This window comes from Antechinus flavipes, chromosome 2 (genome assembly GCF_016432865.1).
Source record: "Antechinus flavipes isolate AdamAnt ecotype Samford, QLD, Australia chromosome 2, AdamAnt_v2, whole genome shotgun sequence".
NCBI lineage: Eukaryota > Metazoa > Chordata > Mammalia > Dasyuromorphia > Dasyuridae > Antechinus > Antechinus flavipes.
The window spans coordinates 661,029,385-661,049,124 of NC_067399.1; the positions used below are offsets into that span (position 1 = coordinate 661,029,385).

The following is a 19,740-nucleotide window of genomic DNA, read 5'->3' on the forward strand; positions in this document are numbered from 1 at the left end:
ACACACACACACACACACACACACACACACACAAATAGCCTCCTACTTTTCCTGGGGAAAAAATTAAACAATCTAACCTAATAAACATATATTAAGTACCAATGTCACAAGCACTAGGGAAACAATATAAAGAAATACAGACCTTACCCTCAGGCTTCTTACGATTTAAGGGGCAAGTCAACACACTAAGGAAAGCTGACAACTGGATGTATCTTGTTCTGTAGAGTTGAAGCCTGGCAAAATAGCTAATGCAAAGTAAACAAATGCTTTTAGTGACTTGTTGATTTTGTTTCTGTTACTGTGAACATTCAGTAGTTTTTCTGTACATAGTTGTTTGAATGGTGATGTCTCTTCTGTTAAACTGTGAGCTGCTGAAAGGCAAAAACTATCTTGTTTCTTTCTTTGTAGCACATCCAATAATATAAACATAGTAGATACTTAATAGTTACTCACTGTCTAAAGGATTATGGGTAAAATAAATCTGATGAGGGCAAGGCCAGTTTCATTTTTTGGCTTTGTATTCTCAAGGCTCAGCACAATAGCTAGTATTAGTAGGTCTTTAATAGGTACTTGGTACATTGAATTAATTTTTTTTTCTTTTAGTTCTGCCTTCTTCACTCTGCATGCTTTCACAATGTTTTTTCCAGTTCTTTCTCTTTATTCTTCACATTCATCATTCTTAAAACACAGCAATATTTCTATTTACATTGAGTCTACATTTTCTGCTGTGATACTGGAGCTACCTGCCAGTGGCTGCTGGGGATCCAACTCAGACCAGCAGAATGGAACCCTTCATGTGAGAGGATGATGATGATGATGATGATAATGATAGGGGACTGAGAGGCAGTTGCAGTTCTCTGACCTCTCTCCTCTTCCCTCTGCCTCCAATTTATTTCATTCCCAGTCCACAAGCAACACCTGTATCAGTAAAGGCTGCTTTGTAACTCCTTCAGATGTTGTGATCCACAGCTGTGAAGCTCTCAGAAAATTGACTTGCCCCTTCACTTAGGCATGGTTCTTAACAATTTTCTTTCTAGATCTTCATCTCCACAAATAATACTGCTAAAGAACTAGGTTTTTTCCCCTAACTAGTAGTAGTCTCCTACTACTACTAGTTAGTAGTTTCAGATACTCCTTGTCATGGAATCTCTGATTCAAAGAGCATTATGTATTAATAATGTGTTAATAATTAATAATGCAAGGGCAACTTGCATTATTCCAAAGTGTCTTCTGTAATGGACTAACCAACTCAGAATTCCACTCACAGTGAATTAGCATGATATTTTATTACCAAGTTAATTCTCCCAAAATATGTTTTTGACTAAAGACTCTCCCCAGTTTCTCAATGGCCCTAGTAGATGAGGGATCACATCCTTTGAGACTCACTTTTTGTAAGGATTCATAGCTTCCACTGGAATGGAGATACATAAATATCATCTGAACCTAGTTTAAACTCTACTGGTTCTCTGTTTTTCAATGTATCTGAATATTGAGTCACTGGAGCTCACGTTCATCTTGAACTAGGTCTTTCTTTATGTCACTTTTTCCTCTTTCTCAGGTATTTTATCAAACCAAAAAACTCTAGAAAAAAAAATCTTCAAGTAAAGCCCTTTTATGCAGGAAGTTCAGAACAGTAATTCTTCCCTTTTACTATTCATCAATCAATTCATCTGTCAAATAAGAGCAGAGAAACAGCCTTTAAAATCCTGCTGATTCCTTAGATTTGAAAAATCTACTCTCTCTCTGTTTTCTCTTTAGCACTGTTGGTTTTCTAATCATATATTAAAAACAGCTCCAAAAGAGGAAGGGGGGAGGCTAGAAAAGAAAAACATATTTTTGGTACCAGGATTTGTCTATACCAGGAAAAATACACTGTTGGAGATGAAAAACAGATTGTATTGCCTCTGTGATCAAACTTAATTCCCCATCTGATTGCTATCTTTGATCAAAACTAGCCCTAGAGACCAAAGCAAGTGATATATTTAATTTTTCCTCTTGCACTAATAATTGCTGCTATACTAGCCAAATGGATGGAGTTTTATATTTACATTTAACATTTTTAGTTTTGACTCCCTTTCCTTGTCTGTAAAATGAGTGTGAGAAGGTTAACTGGCCTATAAAAGTATCTTCCTGACCTATAACTATAATCCTGTTTCTATACTAGTCCCAAGTCAAAGAAAGGAGCAGCTTGTCCACAAATACAGTGTGACTTTTCCTTCAAACAAGGTTTGCTTTTGCTAGTATTTTGTCTCAAACTGCCATGGCATGTAGGGAAGAAGAGAAACTCATGTTGCATAGAAAAAGACTGAATAATATCCTAGGTGAATTCCTCGTGATATCTGGCAGAAAAAGCATCATCAGGAATATGGATGATTGATCTGAAAAAAAACTCAAACTCCCAGTCTTGCTCTGGTGCCATCATGGTGAAGATAGTAGGAGGGCAGATGAGATGGAAGAGACTTTCTACTCTAATCCCATCATTTTATACATTAAAATATCCATATGACTAGAGTTCAAATGACTTGTCCTCTGTTAAATGCAAACTCCTGAGAGTAGGAAATGGTTTCATTCTTGGTACCTAGCAAAGTACCTCCCATATAGTAGGTACTTAACAAATGCCTATTGAACAAATGACCACCAAACTGAAAGTAAAGTGATTTTAATAAACAACTGAGAGTGGGACTAGGTTCTCTAATTGTAAGTCTAGTACTACTCTGCCTGTACTGGGAGGCCTCATGTCTTAAAGTCTAATAGATTTAGCTGATCTATAGTCGGTTGTCTTGTCTGCTGACATCAGAATTCCAAAGAGATATTAGTATATTTAGGTAAAGTCTGCACCCATTATGCCTTTTTTCCCATCCACTAAAGCTAACTTGTACAGGCAATTCTGTTATTGTTTCTTAATGTATATCACTTAAAAGAAAAGAAAAAAGAATCAGCCTCCTTTTCCTTCTACTAAAACTAGGGAAATTTAGGATCTGTGTAATTGTTCCCTGCAGGCAGTTTCTCCCAATGAGGCAGATGGTTTTTATGTAAGGTACATCATTTGGGAAAGGTAGCAGTATAAAGCCTTCTCATCATTAATGTTTAAAGAGAAGGTTTGGTACTTCACAGAAAAATGGATTTCTTCTCAAGGACACTTGAAATAAAATCTCACAAAGATGACAAGGAAATACCGGAGAAAATCTTGATAAGAGACACCTAGCATCAGTCCTCATCAGCAAAGCTACTTCTTGGTAATAACTTGGGGAGTCAGGTAATATAAGCAAAGGCTAACAGGTATGAAAGTTATCTTTTTTTATAATTTTCACTTGAGGGCAATTTTGTTCAATTAATTTTAACCATAACAAATAGTTTCATATGACAAATGCTTCAGAATCAGGAACACAATCGCCTGTGAATTTGAGCTCTATGCCCAATAGACTGGTGAAAAACATAGGGTACCTCCTTTTCTTCTGTGATGTTATTAAACCAGTGGCGCCCTAAATATTTTAGCTGAAGTAGTAAGATTTGCTGCTAGCATCTTTAGACATGAAGAGATGCTCTATGCCTATAAATCTGTTCAAATAAATTCAATAAAAATACACCCAAACTAATGAATTCAGTTAAAACAACAAATTATTTATTTTTAAATTTTGAACCAAACCTGAGAAACCAAAGAACTAAAAAACAATGGAAGAAGGCCTGGGAGATCTGTTCTTTAGTCACTGGCCTGTTAGCTGACAAAAAAAAAAAAGGAGTTTGGATTTGTCTCATTCCAATGTTCTCCTTTTCTCTAAATTCTATGATTTTACCTTTTTCTGTCCTTTGATCAATTAATAAACACTTATTAAGTATTCACTATGTGCCAGACACTGAGATAAATATAAGGTTACTTCAGATTACATTTAGAAAAGACAAGATAATCCCCAATTTTTTTTAAATTTATACCAGTCTAGTTATGTGTGTGTGTGTGTGTGTGTGTGTGTTCTATGTACATTCTTCATGAAAAACATTGGACTAAATTATACTTAATAACAATAATGATGATAATAGGTAACATTTTAATAAAGCTTCAAGTTTTTGAAATTAGTTCATTTAATCTTTATAACAACCCTGCAAAGTAAGTATAATTATTGTCCCTCTTTTATGCACGAGAATACTGGGGCATAGAAAATTTAAGCAATTTGCCCAGGGTCACACAATTAAGAAGGCCAGAATTTAACTTGTCTTCCTGACCACAGACCCTGCATGTTTGATGCTGGGCTAGTTACAAATAATACAAAGATAAAAAGAAAATTGGTCTCTACTTTGAAGTTTACACTGTAGAAGGAGGATATCATCTTCAAAAAGCTTAAACACAAGATAATTACAAGAGGAGAAACAGCAGAAAGGCTGCCTAAATAGGACCCTGGAGTACTAAGAGGCAGAGGTAAAACACAATTGAATTTCCACATACAAGGAACAGCTCTGTGCATTGATACATTCATAAATATGGAATAACAAGATTGGGAAATAGTACATAGGTTAGGGACATAGATGGTACAGTGGATGGAGCACAGGCCCTGTAGTCAGAAGGACCTCAGTTTAAATGTCACCTCAGGCACTTAATGCTTACCAGCTATATAATCCTAAGCAAGTTATTTAACCCAATCATCACACACACACACACACACACACACACACACACACACACACACAAACACACACTTATACACAAAAATAGTACATAGGCCAAGTAAATCAGGATATAAGAAGTGGGAAAGAAGTTATAAGAAATAAATCTAGAAAAGTATATTAGATCCAGATGGGGACAGAATTTAATTACTAAGCATTGAGCCACAAAATCTGCATATTCTAGGATATTTCTGGATAAAGTCTACATATGAGTATTCACGCAATTGGACAATATACATTGATCTAAAACCTTGCTGGCCTTGAGACCTCCTGAGATTCTGATTACTTTGGATGAGATTATTGTCCCCTGACCTCAGCATTATAATGCATTTCATGTTCCACTACCTATGCTCTACTTACTAAGTCAGGGAAGTACATGCTGGAAATTGTTTCTGGCAGCAAAGATTGAAATTAAGATCTTTACTTAATTTTACACTGCAGAGGCTTCAAACTAGTCTGTGTATCTTACAACTTTATTATATTAAAAATGTAATTGGTAAATATTTAACCAAATAACTAAAAATGCAATAAAACATAGGTTATATTACATTTTAAAACTTAATATGAGGCTTATAGAGAGTACTTATGTACAGTTTAATGGTCTGTGTTTTTATTTGTGTTTGACACTATCTTTCTGCTATGTTACAGAACTATACAACTAAAGTCCTGACATTCATGGCATTGTAAGAAATTGAATTTACTACTTGACTTAGTCAGACATAGTAGAAAAAGAAGCTAATTTTCTATTATACTATATTGTAGCACAACAATCCTACAACATTTCCAACTCCTGACCTCCAGGGAATTCTGGGAACTGTGGATCTACTATACATATCAAGTACTATAGACTCAATTTAACAAAAGAAAGAGATAAAGGTACTTAAAACCAGGCAGATTAGGTTTCAAAATGTTCCCTCTGGGCAGCAAGGTGGTGCAGTACACAGAGCACTGGGTTTAGAGTCAGGCAGATTTGAGTTCAACTCTCACCTCAGGCATGTAAGATATGAGTTACTTAACCTCAATTCCCCTCAAAAAAATTTTTTTTTAAAAAGAGTTGCTCTGATATATATATTACCCAACTTCTCAATATTATAGGCAATATCAGATGGAGAAGAGATGTTGAGACAATGTTTTAAAAATATCAGATGTAGAGGAGATGCTAATCTGCCCAGATTAGGACAGAATTTAAATACTAAGCATTGAGACACAAAATGAGGCATTTTCTAGAATATTCCTGGGTAAAATCTGCATTCAATTAAGTATACTGAATTATGAGTATCTGGATTATTTTACTTTGGCATTGGTCTCCTATTTAGGTGCCACCAAAATACGATCATAGTCAAGCAAACAGTATAGTTGGGCTTAAAGGAAAACAGCAGAATGAGAGCTAACTCAGGAGAAACCTCCTCAATTTCTTTCTTAAAAATAGCAATAGAAATGCCACAATGGAAAAAAGTAGCAGAAATCTTCAAAAGAAAATATCTAAATCACCTAAAGAAATGAGCAAATTGAAAAAGAACTCCAGCCCAATGGGGAAATGCCTAGAATGAAAGGAAAGATTGGAAGAAAACTAGTTGAATCATATCAACAGCCTTAGCAGAAAAAAGGTAAAAATTCTCTTAAGAAGCAATAAAATGGATCATGAATGTGTGGAAAGTAAAAAAAAAAAAAAAAAAAGAAGAAGAAGAAGAAGAAAAAAGAAATGTAATGAAAGGGGGAAAAAATCGCAATAAGCTCTAAAGAAGGAATTGGGTACAGTAAAAAAGTCACAGTACAGGAGCATGGGAAAGCTCAATAGTTGAAAATATGTGTGAATATAACACATCAATGGAATTGATGAAAATCAAAAATTTTAGCACTATACAGAAAAGAGGAGAAAATAAAAAAAGCATAAGCATATAAAAGTACTAAACTGAAAAAACACTTGTAAGTAAGCTAAGTCAAAATAAGGAAAGATATGGAGGATGCTTTGAGACAAAATTTAAACTTTATAAGGCTTTCTGGAATGGTCAAGAAAAAAGAATATGAGAAGTTGTCTTAGTAAGTTATAAAATAAAAATTTACAGAAATATTAAGAATAAAGTATTATTTGAAGCTATCTGGAAGTAGAAAGAAACTAATCTCCAATTGAGCTCCAATTTGAGACACATCAAACATTATTTAAGCAATAAGAAATAGCTTATAATTGTTTATAAGAAATTGCAATAAAATAAGAAATTATGAGTAACATTTATATGAATATTAAAAATAGGAATTAGTTGACATAACATGGAATTCAAGGACATTAAGCATGAAAAATTAATCTCCAATTGATCTAGACACATCTTTGTCAAACAGCCTTGTCTATATAAACAATAGGAAAGACAAAGAAATAAAACAGTAGTAAAATTTTCTCACATTATACAAGAGACAACAGAAAAACTGGAATAAAATAAATAGGAATTAAAGGGCATTATTCTAAACTCATCTCCTACCAAAAGAAATCCTTTCCTGATCCTTCATGATTTTCATGTTTTCCTTGTGAAACTACTCTCCAATTTATCCTGTCTATATCTTTTCCATATGTAATTGTTCACATGTTGCTTTCCCCCATTAGACTGTGAACTCCTTGAGAGTAAGAACTCTCTTTTTTTTTTTTTTTCTCTCTCTTTCTTTTCATCCCCAACCCTTAATACAATGCCTGGCATGTAGAAAGTGTCTAATAACTGCTAGTTGATTGACTGTTAATCCTAAAATTGGACTTCCATCTAAGTATCACATTTAAAACAGATAATACGCATATTAAAACTAAATCAAGCAAGCCATAAAGAAAAGATCTTGCTTCCAAACAGCTTTTGTATTTCCAAAGTCAACAAGAGGACCCAAGACCTTCAAATGCTTTTAAAAGGTTTTTTCTGATTAGTATGGCAGAAATTAGGCATGGACCCACACTTAACACCATATACCAAGATAAGATCAAAATGGGTCCATGACCTAGGCATAAAGAACGAGATTATAAATAAATTAGAGGAACATAGGATAGTTTATCTCTCAGACTTGTGGAGGAGAAAGAAATTTGTGACCAAAGATGAACTAGAGACCATTACTGATCACAAAATAGAAAATTTTGATTATATCAAATTAAAAAGCCTTTGTACAAACAAAACTAATGCAAACAAGATTAGAAGGGAAGCAACAAACTGGGAAAACATCTTTACAGTTAAAGGTTCTGATAAAGGCCTCATTTCCAAAATATAGAGAGAACTGACCCTAATTTATAAGAAATCAAGCTATTCTCCAATTGATAAATGGTAAAAGGAAATGAACAGACAATTTTCAGATGATGAAATTGAAACTATTACCACTCATATGAAAGAGTGTTCCAAATCACTATTGATCAGAGAAATGCAAATTAAGACAACTCTGAGACACCTCTGCACACCTGTCAGATTGGCTAAGATGACAGGAAAAAATAATGATGGATGTTGGATGGGATGCGGGAAAACTGGGACACTGATGCATTGTTGGTGGAGTTGTGAGCGAATCCAACCATTCTGGAGAGCAATCTGGAATTATGCCCAAAAAGTTATCAAACTGTGCATACCCTTTGATCCAGCAGTTTTACTTCTGGGCTTATATCCCAAAGAAATACTAAAGAAGGGAAAGGGACCTGTATGTGCCAAAATGTTTGTGGCAGCCCTGTTTGTAGTGGCTAGAAACTGGAAATTGAATGGATGCCCATCAATTGGAGAATGGCTGGGTAAATTGTGGTATATGAATGTTATGGAATAGTATTGTTCTGTAAGGAATGACCAGCAGGATGAATACAGAGAGGCTTGGCGAGACTTACATGAACTGATGCTAAGTGAAATGAGCAGAACCAGGAGATCATTATACACTTCGACAACGATATTGTATGAGGATGTATTCTGATGGAAGTGGATTTCTTTGACAAAGAGACCTAACTGAGTTTCAATTGATAAATGATGGACAGAAGCGCTACACCCAAAGAAAGAACACTGGGAAATGAATATGAACTATTTGCATTTTTGTTTTTCTTTCTGGGTTATTTTTACCTTCTGAATCCAATTCTCCCTGTGCAACAAGAGAAGTGTTGGGTTCTGCAAACAAATATTGTATCTAGGATATACTGCAACATATCTAACATATATAGGACTGCTTGCCATCTAGGAGAGGGGGTGGAGGGAGGGAGGGGAAAAATCGGAACAGAAGCGAGTGCAAGGGATAATGTTGTAAAAAAAAATTACCCTGGCATGGATTCTTTCAATATGAAGTTATTATTAAATTAAATTAAATTAAATTTTTTAAAAAAAGGCTTTTTCTAAGAGAGAGAGAGAAAGCGCTCAAGCACAAATAACCCAGTATTAGCCTGGTAATCAATAAATTCCAATGACTCCTTATTACTAAGATAAAATAAAATGTCATCTATCTGACATTTAATCTCCTTCATGGTCTGACTCCAGTCTACCTGTCCAGTCTTATTATTCAACACTCTCCTTCACATACTTTATCTTCCAGCCAAATTGGCCTCTCTGCTGCTCCCCACAGCCAATATTGCACCTCTCATCACAATGACTCTTTATTAGTTAATCTTCCTGCCTTCAGTGCTTTTTTTTCTACTCTCTACTTCTTTGGATTTCTAATATTCTCCAAATATTAACTTAAGCACCACCTCCTACATGAAGACTTCCTGATCACTCTAGCAGCCAGCATTTAACTAACCCCACTTCCTATAAAATCAGAAACAGAATTTTAGAGTAATAAGTAATTTCAAACCATCTAATCGAAGGCATCTAATCTAATGAAAAATCCACAATATCATACTCAACAAGTAATTACCTAGTCTTTCACTGCAGACCTCCAAGAAGGGAAATCCACCAACCCTTGAAGAAGTTCATTAAAGAAAACACTAATTCTATATCTTAGAACATCATCATCATCATCCACTTCTGAGTAACCAAATACCTCATAACTGTGACACAATCTGAAGGGGCAATTACCAGGAGAGGTGACAGGTCCCCAAATGGAATATTCCTTCAGAGAATACACAATCTGATGAGGTTAAAGTCCAGCACTAAATATTAAGGTTTAGCACCAAATGATGGGGTTCAGTAGCAATCAATATTTGAAGAATTCACAATGGCTTTCTCCTTGCCAAGTATAGTTATCTCTTTTGTCGAGCTGAATCTACAATGTCTAAATATGTATAATAGAACCACAGTTCCCAGAATTTCCTGAAAGTCATGAGTTGAAGGTGCTTTATGAGAAGAGCTTATATGCAAAATGAAGAGATAAAATAGATTTTAAATGTGATAAATATGAAATTGATTTTGGAGGGCAAAGGCTTGTTCTCTCAGCAAAGAAAGGAGTTTTAACAATAAACAATGGAAAGGACAAATTTCCTAGTGGAACTCACAATTAATCAGGAGAAAGGGAATACTTCATGAAGTGGAAGTATATCATTGACTGGCAGGCTAAAATCACAGAGGAGCTTAGCATCCTAAAAGAGTATAATTAGCTAAAGCAAGGAGAAAACATGATAAGGCAAGAGGGAGAAGGTGGTGGAGAAAGACACCACAAGGCAGAAAGCCATTGCTGGCTAACCCAAAAGGGGTTCAGCAAAGATGGCACAGGCCATTGACAGATTTATAAGGGAGTTATAACCTCAGGTAATGGACATCATGACTTGGCTTTTTGATTGGATACAATAAGATGCGGTTTCTCAAGACCCTCCTGGGCCTATAAAACTGAGTTGATAACCATCAGTGCCCTTCTCTGCTTGCCTCAGGGAGTATTGTAATCCTATCAGTACTTCAGGCTTTTTTCTACCAGTGAGGAGATTATCACATCATAATCCACAGATCTAGCACACATTCATATAATTGACCTATGGATAGAAAATATTGTTGAGATATTGGGGTCTTAGGATGGTGAGCAGAGTTCTTGGCTTGATGTAACAAATATGAATACTGTTTAATATAATTTGGTTCAAATAACAAAGTACCTGTTGTCTTGTAAAGGTTCAAAAGGTCACTATTTCACAACCTAATTGGCATACTATTTTAATGAAACTCTGATCTATTCTCTAGCTTCTACTCAATATAATTTACTATTTCATTTAAAAATAGAAATTCATTTAAAGCTGCATTTCAGCTCTTATGACAGTTTCTGGGTATACCATAGGCTGGTGGGGAGTCCACATGTGTATATCTAGGTGGAGGCTATAGAAGTGGCTTTGTGCATAATTTATTTGCTTTATCCTGAGCTTTCTCCACCTTGAGAATTCCTTTCACCAATTTGTTGAAGCAGGTTAAGACTTTTGTGCTCATAATAAACAGTACACATAACATTTTCTCAGTACGGAATAAAAGCTGCTTGAGAGTAGAAATTGTTTTTGCCTTCCTTTGCTAGTCTATAGCACTTAGCACTGTGCCTTGAATAATAATAACACTTTTTTTTTAAATTTTGACTGAATAACACAGAATTCTCTTCAATACTCTTGTTAATATGCTCAGATCCAGGATCAGGACCTCAGAATCACCCTCAGTGCCTGGAAGGGATGGGAATGCTACACACACACACACACACACACACACACACACACACACACACACACACACGCTACACTATACTCAAGAAAAACTATTCACAAAAAAATTCTTTAAAAAAGAAACAATAGGTAGTCACAGAAGTCATTTCAGATTCAGCTGTCTGTATACTCAGATCATAGACTAATTAGAACTAATGAGAAAATCAAATTGAAGAAAAGAGAAGTATGAGAAAAACCATCAAATAACTCTAACCTATTCAATTGTGTTGTCAATATCAATGAAGAAAAGGGGGAAAAAGTAAAGACATTGACAGATCCTGCATCTCCTGCAAATTTTTAACCATTAAAATAATTCACACTTCTCAGATCAAGATATCCCAGTTTCTGAGAAAATGTAACAACTCCTAGATTATTAGGTTAACTAAATTATTAAATGTATCAAAATTGTAAAATAACAAATGTACCACCCAAAGAATATGCTGAAATACATAAAATAGAAAATTACTTAAAGCAAGAATTCTAGAAGATTGGGTAAAGGCTTTGGGGAAGAAGCAATGAGAGAACATGATTGAGAATCACACAGGATAAAAAATGCTTGAATGGCTTGAGATATGCAGCAATAGAGGAAATAAGTACTCTCATCTATGAGATTGCAGGTTTATTGAAATATCTATCTTAATCTATTAGTAAAAGTTAAAATTTTCTGCTATTATTAACTTTTTAGTTTACTCTTTCAAGATTACTACCTGTTCCTTTGATATTGTCCTCACCTTTTTCTCTTAAAATATTCAAAGTTCAGCTACATAAATCTATTCCTGACTCCCCCAACTTTTTTTTATTATATATAGCTTTTTTAAAAACATGTGTAACATAGATATATAGAAGTTCCACATATAAATCTGCACATATTATTTCCCCAGTAGAATGCAAGCTCCTTGAGGGCAAGAACAATTTTGTTTTTGTCATTGTATCTCTAGCAACTAACATACTTTCTAGAAATGTCAAATGCTTTTTGATTGATCATTAATTTTGTTATTTTAAAGTATTAATTCAAATATGCCTAATGCCATCCATCCATGCTTTCTTTTGATTTTTTGAAATTACTCTCTTTGTTTGGCATTTATTTGACTCTTTCTGGGTTGAATATGTTTCTTGTAAATAATATATGTTTGTTTTTGAGCACTGTCATTTTCCTGGAGCTTACATTCCCTTAATTTGTTTCTACTTAGCATTGCATGCATAAGTTATAACTTTTCTTCAAACATTTGTTTGAAAAGAGTAAAGCTCTGTAACTTTGGGCAAAATTAAGGTCTCAACTTCTTTGGTTCTCAGTTTTCTCTCCTATAAAATGGTACAACACTTAGTTATTTCTGAAAGTCCTAGCTTTAAATCTATAATCCCATAACTATTAATGCACACAATTCTTAATATTATTTTTCTTATTGGTTAATATATAACAAAATAGTTTTCAAACCCTGTCTTAAAGTGATAAAAACATAAATTTATTTAATTTTTCAGAGATAGATATTTTTCTTCAAGATTATAAAAATACATTGGAATTTTGGTCTTCATTTTTAATTTTGCTTCTCCATTATTTCTTTATCCAAAAGATGTAGTTGAAAGATTCAAAGATTTAACCAAAGCCATAAATTTTGTTGCCTACTTTTTTTTAATCCTGGTTTGGAAAGTGAATTGCTTTAAATATCTATATATCTACAGATATATAGATTTCTATAGATATAGTCATATAGATTTCTAGATATATTTTAATTAGAATCCTAACTATTGTTTAGAATTTTACTCAAAGTAAACATCTCTTTGCAAATTCTTTTAAGTTCAAATATTTTCATATATCCATCACTTGTTTTTCAGTAACTCCCAAATGGCTTAGTAAATCTGGATTCTAGTGAAGTGCTTATAATTACTTAGAGTTGCATTATATAATCCCTTGTCTTATTTCCAAAGTCCAGCCTGAGTTTTCCTGAAGTTGCTTGGTGTGTTATTTCTTTCCTCCTGAACCATATTGTCCTTATCATTGGATATTTCGCACTGGAATTTTTGTCTGCTATATCTAAGAATATTAAATCCTGCACTCTCCCTTAGTGAGTCTGTTTCTATTTCTTTCCATTTGCATACTCTCATTGGCTTTTATTAATTTCGAATAGTGTTTTGATGATTTTTTTTTAATATGCAGTTAAGGATTTTCTGTTTGTTTATTTTTCTACAGTAAATGATGTGTCTAAGAGACCATGGTCTATTTGAAAAGATTAGCTGACATGTCATTATTCTAACTTAAAAAATAATCTATGTATAAGATATATTCATCACACTGAAGATGATTTCTTTGTCTCTGCCAAAACTGGGAAATTTTGTTTTGGATGCTTTGTGATCAATTAACATCTAGACTAACATGGGTGATAGAGTTATAAGATTTGGGTATGTTGGGATCACAACTATTAAAGATCAAAAATCCTTTCTATAAAAGGGCTACAGATTAGAAAAAGAGAACTATACCAGATAATCATGGATAAGTAACAGAAACCAGAATGGTCTAGAATATCTTGAAAGTTTGTTTAATTGGCTGGTTTTTGTCCAAATAGTCCTACCCTGGGAAACTCCAGAGAAGTCAATTGTAGAGAGATAGTATCAGCAAGATAAAGAAGTTCCCAAAGCAGAAATTATATACTCCCTAAATAAAACTCAAGTATGTGCCCACAGAGATGGTAGTGGTAGAGTACCTACTACTTTCTAGAAAAAGAAATGGAAACATGCACAATGTGTGCTAGATAGATTTTGAGCATAGATGACTATTCCTATATAAGGAATTGTGTCAGGACAATTTTATCCTATATTGTTTTAGGAAGATCCTAAAGATTACCTGGCAAGATAAGATAACTGACACTGGGATCCTTTCTAAAGCCTTGTGGTTTGTGACCCTATATGGGATCTCATAACTGAATATAGTGCTCACAAAATTATTATTGATTATTGGTCAGTGTTTGATTTTTATGCCTATTTTATATATCTATATACCCAGGGTAAAGTAAAAATGTCTTGGGTGAAAAGGAATCATGAGGGGAAAAGTTTAAGAAGCCCTGCTCTAAAGCACATTCAAACTCTATTATAGATAGCACAACTCCAATGGTCTTGCTACACAGCCTAAATGCCAAATTAGACTTACCTAAAAGATTATTTTACTGAGAATTCATATGAGGTAAATGTTCCATTGGTCAAAAGAAGTAGTGTAAGGACCCTTTGAAGGTATCCCTTTGAAGTTATCTCTGAAGAACTTTCACATTGACTGGGAAACACGGGAATCACTAGCATAAGACCACCCAGCATGGTATACCCACATCAAAGAATGCACTGTACTCTTTGAATAAAACAGAATCATAGAAACACACACACACACACACACACACACACACACACACACACACGACCTGAGTGCATCTTGAACCACTTTCATTCCAAATGTTGTAATGTACCACTTGTGTCCAAACTATGATAGTGCCTTCTGAGCTCATATTGTCCTGATCAACCACAGATGAAAACACCATACTCTGACCCCAACATAGTGATGCCATTAATCTTTTGAAAGAACAAACAAACAAACAACAACAATCTAGATGTGCACAAATTATTTCCCTTGTTACAATATGTTTCTTGAAGACAGAGTTTTTTCACTTCTGCTTTTTGTGTCCCTTTTTAATAATGTTAATAAACATTTTTAATAAATATTCCAATCATTCCATCTTTTACATCATCTTTTCCTCACCTTTCTACTGCTCAACCCCTAATTCATATCCTTCTTCCTTCTTCCTTAGACTAGAATAATAGGCTCCTAATAGGCTCCTTTTTCCTTCCAATCTCATCCTGCTCCAATTTGTCCCACATAGTGCAGCTAAATTGTTTCCTAATTAATTAGTGGGATGCTATTGGTTCTCCATGCATGCTAATGAATTCCTTAAAATTCAGCAGTGAAGGCTTCAAAAACCCTTTCCAATACTTTATGCTCTATACAGAACCCAAAATGTGTGACAAACTGAGTCGCCATACACTTCTTCCTAATTTCCGTATGACAAGGGCTCATAAATTTGTTATTAACCAAGGCAAACAGTCACCTTTGATTTCTCCTTTTCCCACACATTTCATCAGTGGTTAAGCTCTCTGGACTCACCCTGTTCTCCCTCATTTCCACTCCAATCATTATCAAATGAGATAATATTTGTAAAAGCACTTAGCACAGTGCATAGCACATAGCAAGTGCTCTACAAATGTTTACTCCCTGCCTTCTACTCCATCTCCACTTATTGCTATCCTAAGTACCCTTCAAAAACCAAATCAAATTGCACCCAGTCCATGAAACATTGGCATTTGCTCCTAGTTAAAACTGGTCCACTTATACTCAAAATGATTGCCAAATCAATACTCCCCTAACTTTTGGAAAGAGCCTGACAAGCAGCCATCTTATTATTCTGCTTTCCATTCTTGTGACTTTCCAAACCAAAACACCTTTCCCAGATCATTACTTTGCTATATATTTTATTTTCCTCAAGTAGAATACAAATCCTTTGAGAATATGAATTATCTTAATTTTATGTTTGTGTCCTTGGTATGTAGCAAAGTCTGAATAAATGTTTTATATTCATTCATCTCATGTCATAACATTTCTTTTCTCATGTACTTACCATTTAAATTGTATTCTGTAACCTGTGTAGTTGTTGCTATTGCTCATTCTTCATTTGAAGAGGATTAATGACATGACTGATATCTTGACCTGCATATTAATTGGATTTAAGAGAGGCAGAGCTGCAGAAAGTTGTCAATCTCACTCTCTCTTCCAGAGTCAGTAAAGTCCAGTGTCAATACTAAAATCCTAACACTTGGCAATGACTTGGGATAAAGTAGATAATCTTGACATCTTTGATATCTGGCCAAGGTCTAGCACTTCATTTGCATTCGTGGCTCTTGGAACAACTTGTTCTTATCTGCCCATTTAGGCAGTGGATGTTTTCACGTGCTGGGACTAGATATACGCCTATTTCAATGATAGATTTGAGCCTAGTGATTACCCTCAAACTTGGTTTAGGTATAATGCAGATAATTAATGGGGATTACATATAATGAATAAGCATTTGTCTAGCAGCTATTATGTGATGGACACAATGCTAAGTCCTTTACAAATATTCTATCATTTAATAAATGGGCACTGAGGTCCTTCGAAGTCTAAAAAGCCTGTGGTTGTTTGTTCAGGTTGGAGTTTGAGAAGTAAACAGAAAATCACTTTACTATTCATCATTGTCTGACAGGTTGACTCAGATTGCTACTTACTATGTTAATGCAATCAAGAGTGGCCAATCATTTCCCAAATCAAAATAATAAGTTGACATTTCTACAGTTCTTCACAGAAGACTTTCCTTATAATTATGCTGAGAGGTAGGCAGGATAACCATTACTATCATCCCCATTTTATATATTAAAAGACAGCCTCAAAGAGATGAAACAACTTGCCTCTAGTCACACAACTAAGATGTGTCAGAATTTGGACTTGAATCCCTGTGATATCATGGTCTTATTATTCTGTAATACTTCTTTGAGATAGTCTAATTGGATTTGCCCAGAGGCATGATAAAATCTTTGAGGGGAGGAATTATTTCTTATTTATATTTGTACCTTCTGAAGAACCCAGAATAATGCATTGTACATAGTAGGTGTTTAATAAACATTTAAGAAATTAGGAAATGGATGAGTAATTGAATTCTCCTAACAATCAAATCTCATCTGAGGATTTTAAAGATTCAGCTCCTATTTCTGAATAGTTATCTGATTCCACTGAGAATAAGAGCACACTACTTTGGGGGGCAGGAGAAGATCTAAGAAATAGAATTAGTAAGAAAGCATATGCAAGAAAACTAAGCAATCACATTCCATTGTGTTAGCCTGATACTAGTTGGGCCCTGTAGCTTTCCACATTAACATTTGATGGAAAACCAGCAGGACTTTGCACATTGGCTTTTTGACCCTGCTGAGAAAAAGTTATTTCCATGCTGTGTTTGCTAGGAAATGGCTTCCTCAAATAATCTATTTGGTCACCTCATGTTAATCAATCCATATTAGAAAAGTCGACCTGGCAAGCAGAGAAAGTCTTTTCCTTGATGGTTGGAAAACTTGACTGCAAAAATGAGAAAGTCGCATTTTCAATCCAGACCAAACTCCATTTTTGTGTAATTGTGACTGACAGAGAAATAGGTCCAAAAGTACTGAAAATTCATCTAAAACCATTACATTGGTTAACGTGAATATATGACTTAGACAAATAAAAATATCACAAGTAAATTAGAGCAGCATGAAAAATTTTATCTTGTTAGATTTATGAATAAGAAAAGACTATATGACCAAAGAAGAAAGAGAGCATTACAGATATGAAATTTATAATTTTGATTATGTAAAATTTGCAAAGATTTTAAACAAACAAAACAAAGAAGCCAAGATTAGAAGGAAAGCAAGAAACTTGAGGGAGGAACTTTTATTACAAATTACTCTAATAAAAATCTCATTTCACAAATACGTAGAGAACTGAGTCAAATTTATAAGAATATGAGGTTTTTCCCAATTGATATGTAGTCAAAAGATATGAACAGGCAGTTTTCAGAAAAAGAAATGAAAGCTATCTATAGTCATATGAAAAAATTCCACAAATCACTATAGGCCAAAGACATTTAAATTAAAACAATTCTGAGCTATTAAGCCCCAATTAAAAAATTGACTAATTTTATCATGCCTCTGGGCAAATCCAATTAGACTATATCAAAGACATTTTACAGAATAGTAGGAAGAACACTAAGTATTTGATAGAAAATGGAAATGACAAATGTTAAAGAGGATGTGGAACAATTAGGACACTAAGAGCACTGTTGGTAAAATTGTAAACTTATCAAACTATTTTGGGAGAAATTTGGAACTATGCCTACAGGGTTATAAGACTGCGGATTACTCAGCAATAAATCTATATCCCAAACAGAATTTTTTAAGTACAAGGAGTTATATGTCCAAAATTACTTAGGCCAGTCTTTTTTGTGGTAGTAAAGAATTGAAATTGAGGAAATGCTCATTAATTGAGGAATGGCTAAACAAGTTGTAGAATGTGGTTGTGATAGAATACTATTATCCTATAAGAAATGATAAGCAGGATACTTTCAGAAAAACCTTGGAAGAATTAAATGAAATGATACAAAATGAAGTGAGTAGGACCCAGAAAACATTGCATACAAAAATAGTTATATTGTAAAATGGTTAATTGTGAAGAACTTAGCTATTCTGATTAATACAATGATCCAAGATAATTCCAAAGATTTATTATGAAAAAAAAATATTTACCCCCATAGAAAGAGCTGATGGGGCTTGAATATAGATTAAAACACACTTCATTTTCTTTTTTTTTCTTTAATTTTTTTTTTTTTTTGGTCTGTGTTTTCTTAAGCAATATGGATACTTGGAAATATATTTTCAAGACTTCAAATATAAAATCTATACCAAATTGCTTGCCTTCTCAGAGAAAAGACAGAAATTTTGAAGATCAAATTTGTAAATGAATGTTAATAAATTTTGCATATAAAAAACTATTAAATTGAAGTTTACTGAAGAACCTGAAGATTTATTGTGTCCTACTTTTAGAACAATATCATATCTATGTCTATGTGTTAGCTAAAATGTAAATTTCTGCTGTAATATTGGCTAACAAAGGAAAATTCTATGTAATCTCTATGTTTGTCAGAATGTTGGATTCTATTGAGGTAGCTAGGTGGCACAGTGGATAGAGCTCCAGTCTTTGAAGTCAGGAAGACCTGAGTTCAAATCTGGCCTCAGACACTTAATACTTCTTAGCTATGTGATCCTGGGCAAGAAATTTAACTCCAATTGCCTCAGGGGAAAAATAGATTATATTAAATTTCATAAAAGATCACATAAAACGTGTTTCCCTCAAAAACATATACAACTAAACCTCTGAACAAAGTCTGATGGAATGAAAGCACCCTTCAGCTCAAGATAGATTGAAAAAACTTCAGGAAAGGTCAGTCTCATTGGAGTGAAAAGGATGTTCAACCCATGTCTTATTTGGAAATGTCAGTGAGAAAGTCCTACTCACAGCAAATCAGCAACTAAGACCTTCAGTCCTGGCTCACTAGAGCAGCAAATCAGTGGGACAGCTTCCAGTCCCAGCTCAGAAGGCAAACTCTGTGAAACCAAGCTGTTTCCTGAAAAGAACAGACAAAGTTATCCCCTCTAAACATAAGGGGCCCCTGTACTCAAAGCCAAGGCTGAGAGTTGCACAGGAAATTTGGGATAGTGCCGTCTTTGCCCCAAGAGCAGTGCTCAATCATAAAGGTTAAAAAAAAAAAGGGGGTGGGGGGGAGGGATACCAAAAGAAAAAGAAACAAAATGAGCAAGAAATAGAAAAGAACTTTGATCATAGAAAACTATTTTGCACAATTCTATGGCAGCAAGTCTAACTCAACAAAAATTCTAAATAA

The 19,740-nt window shown here is 34.2% G+C and overlaps 1 long non-coding RNA gene across 1 annotated transcript in view; it reads right to left on the reverse strand.

The window, feature by feature from the left end:
* The window catches only part of LOC127552117 (uncharacterized), a 204,054-nt gene extending 187,991 nt beyond the window's left edge, over positions 1–16,063 (reverse strand). Inside the window, exon 1 of the long non-coding RNA XR_007951264.1 lies at positions 15,898–16,063. This is a non-coding gene — a long non-coding RNA (uncharacterized LOC127552117). The remainder of the gene's footprint in view (positions 1–15,897) is intronic.
* Positions 16,064–19,740: the final 3,677 nt, after the last annotated feature.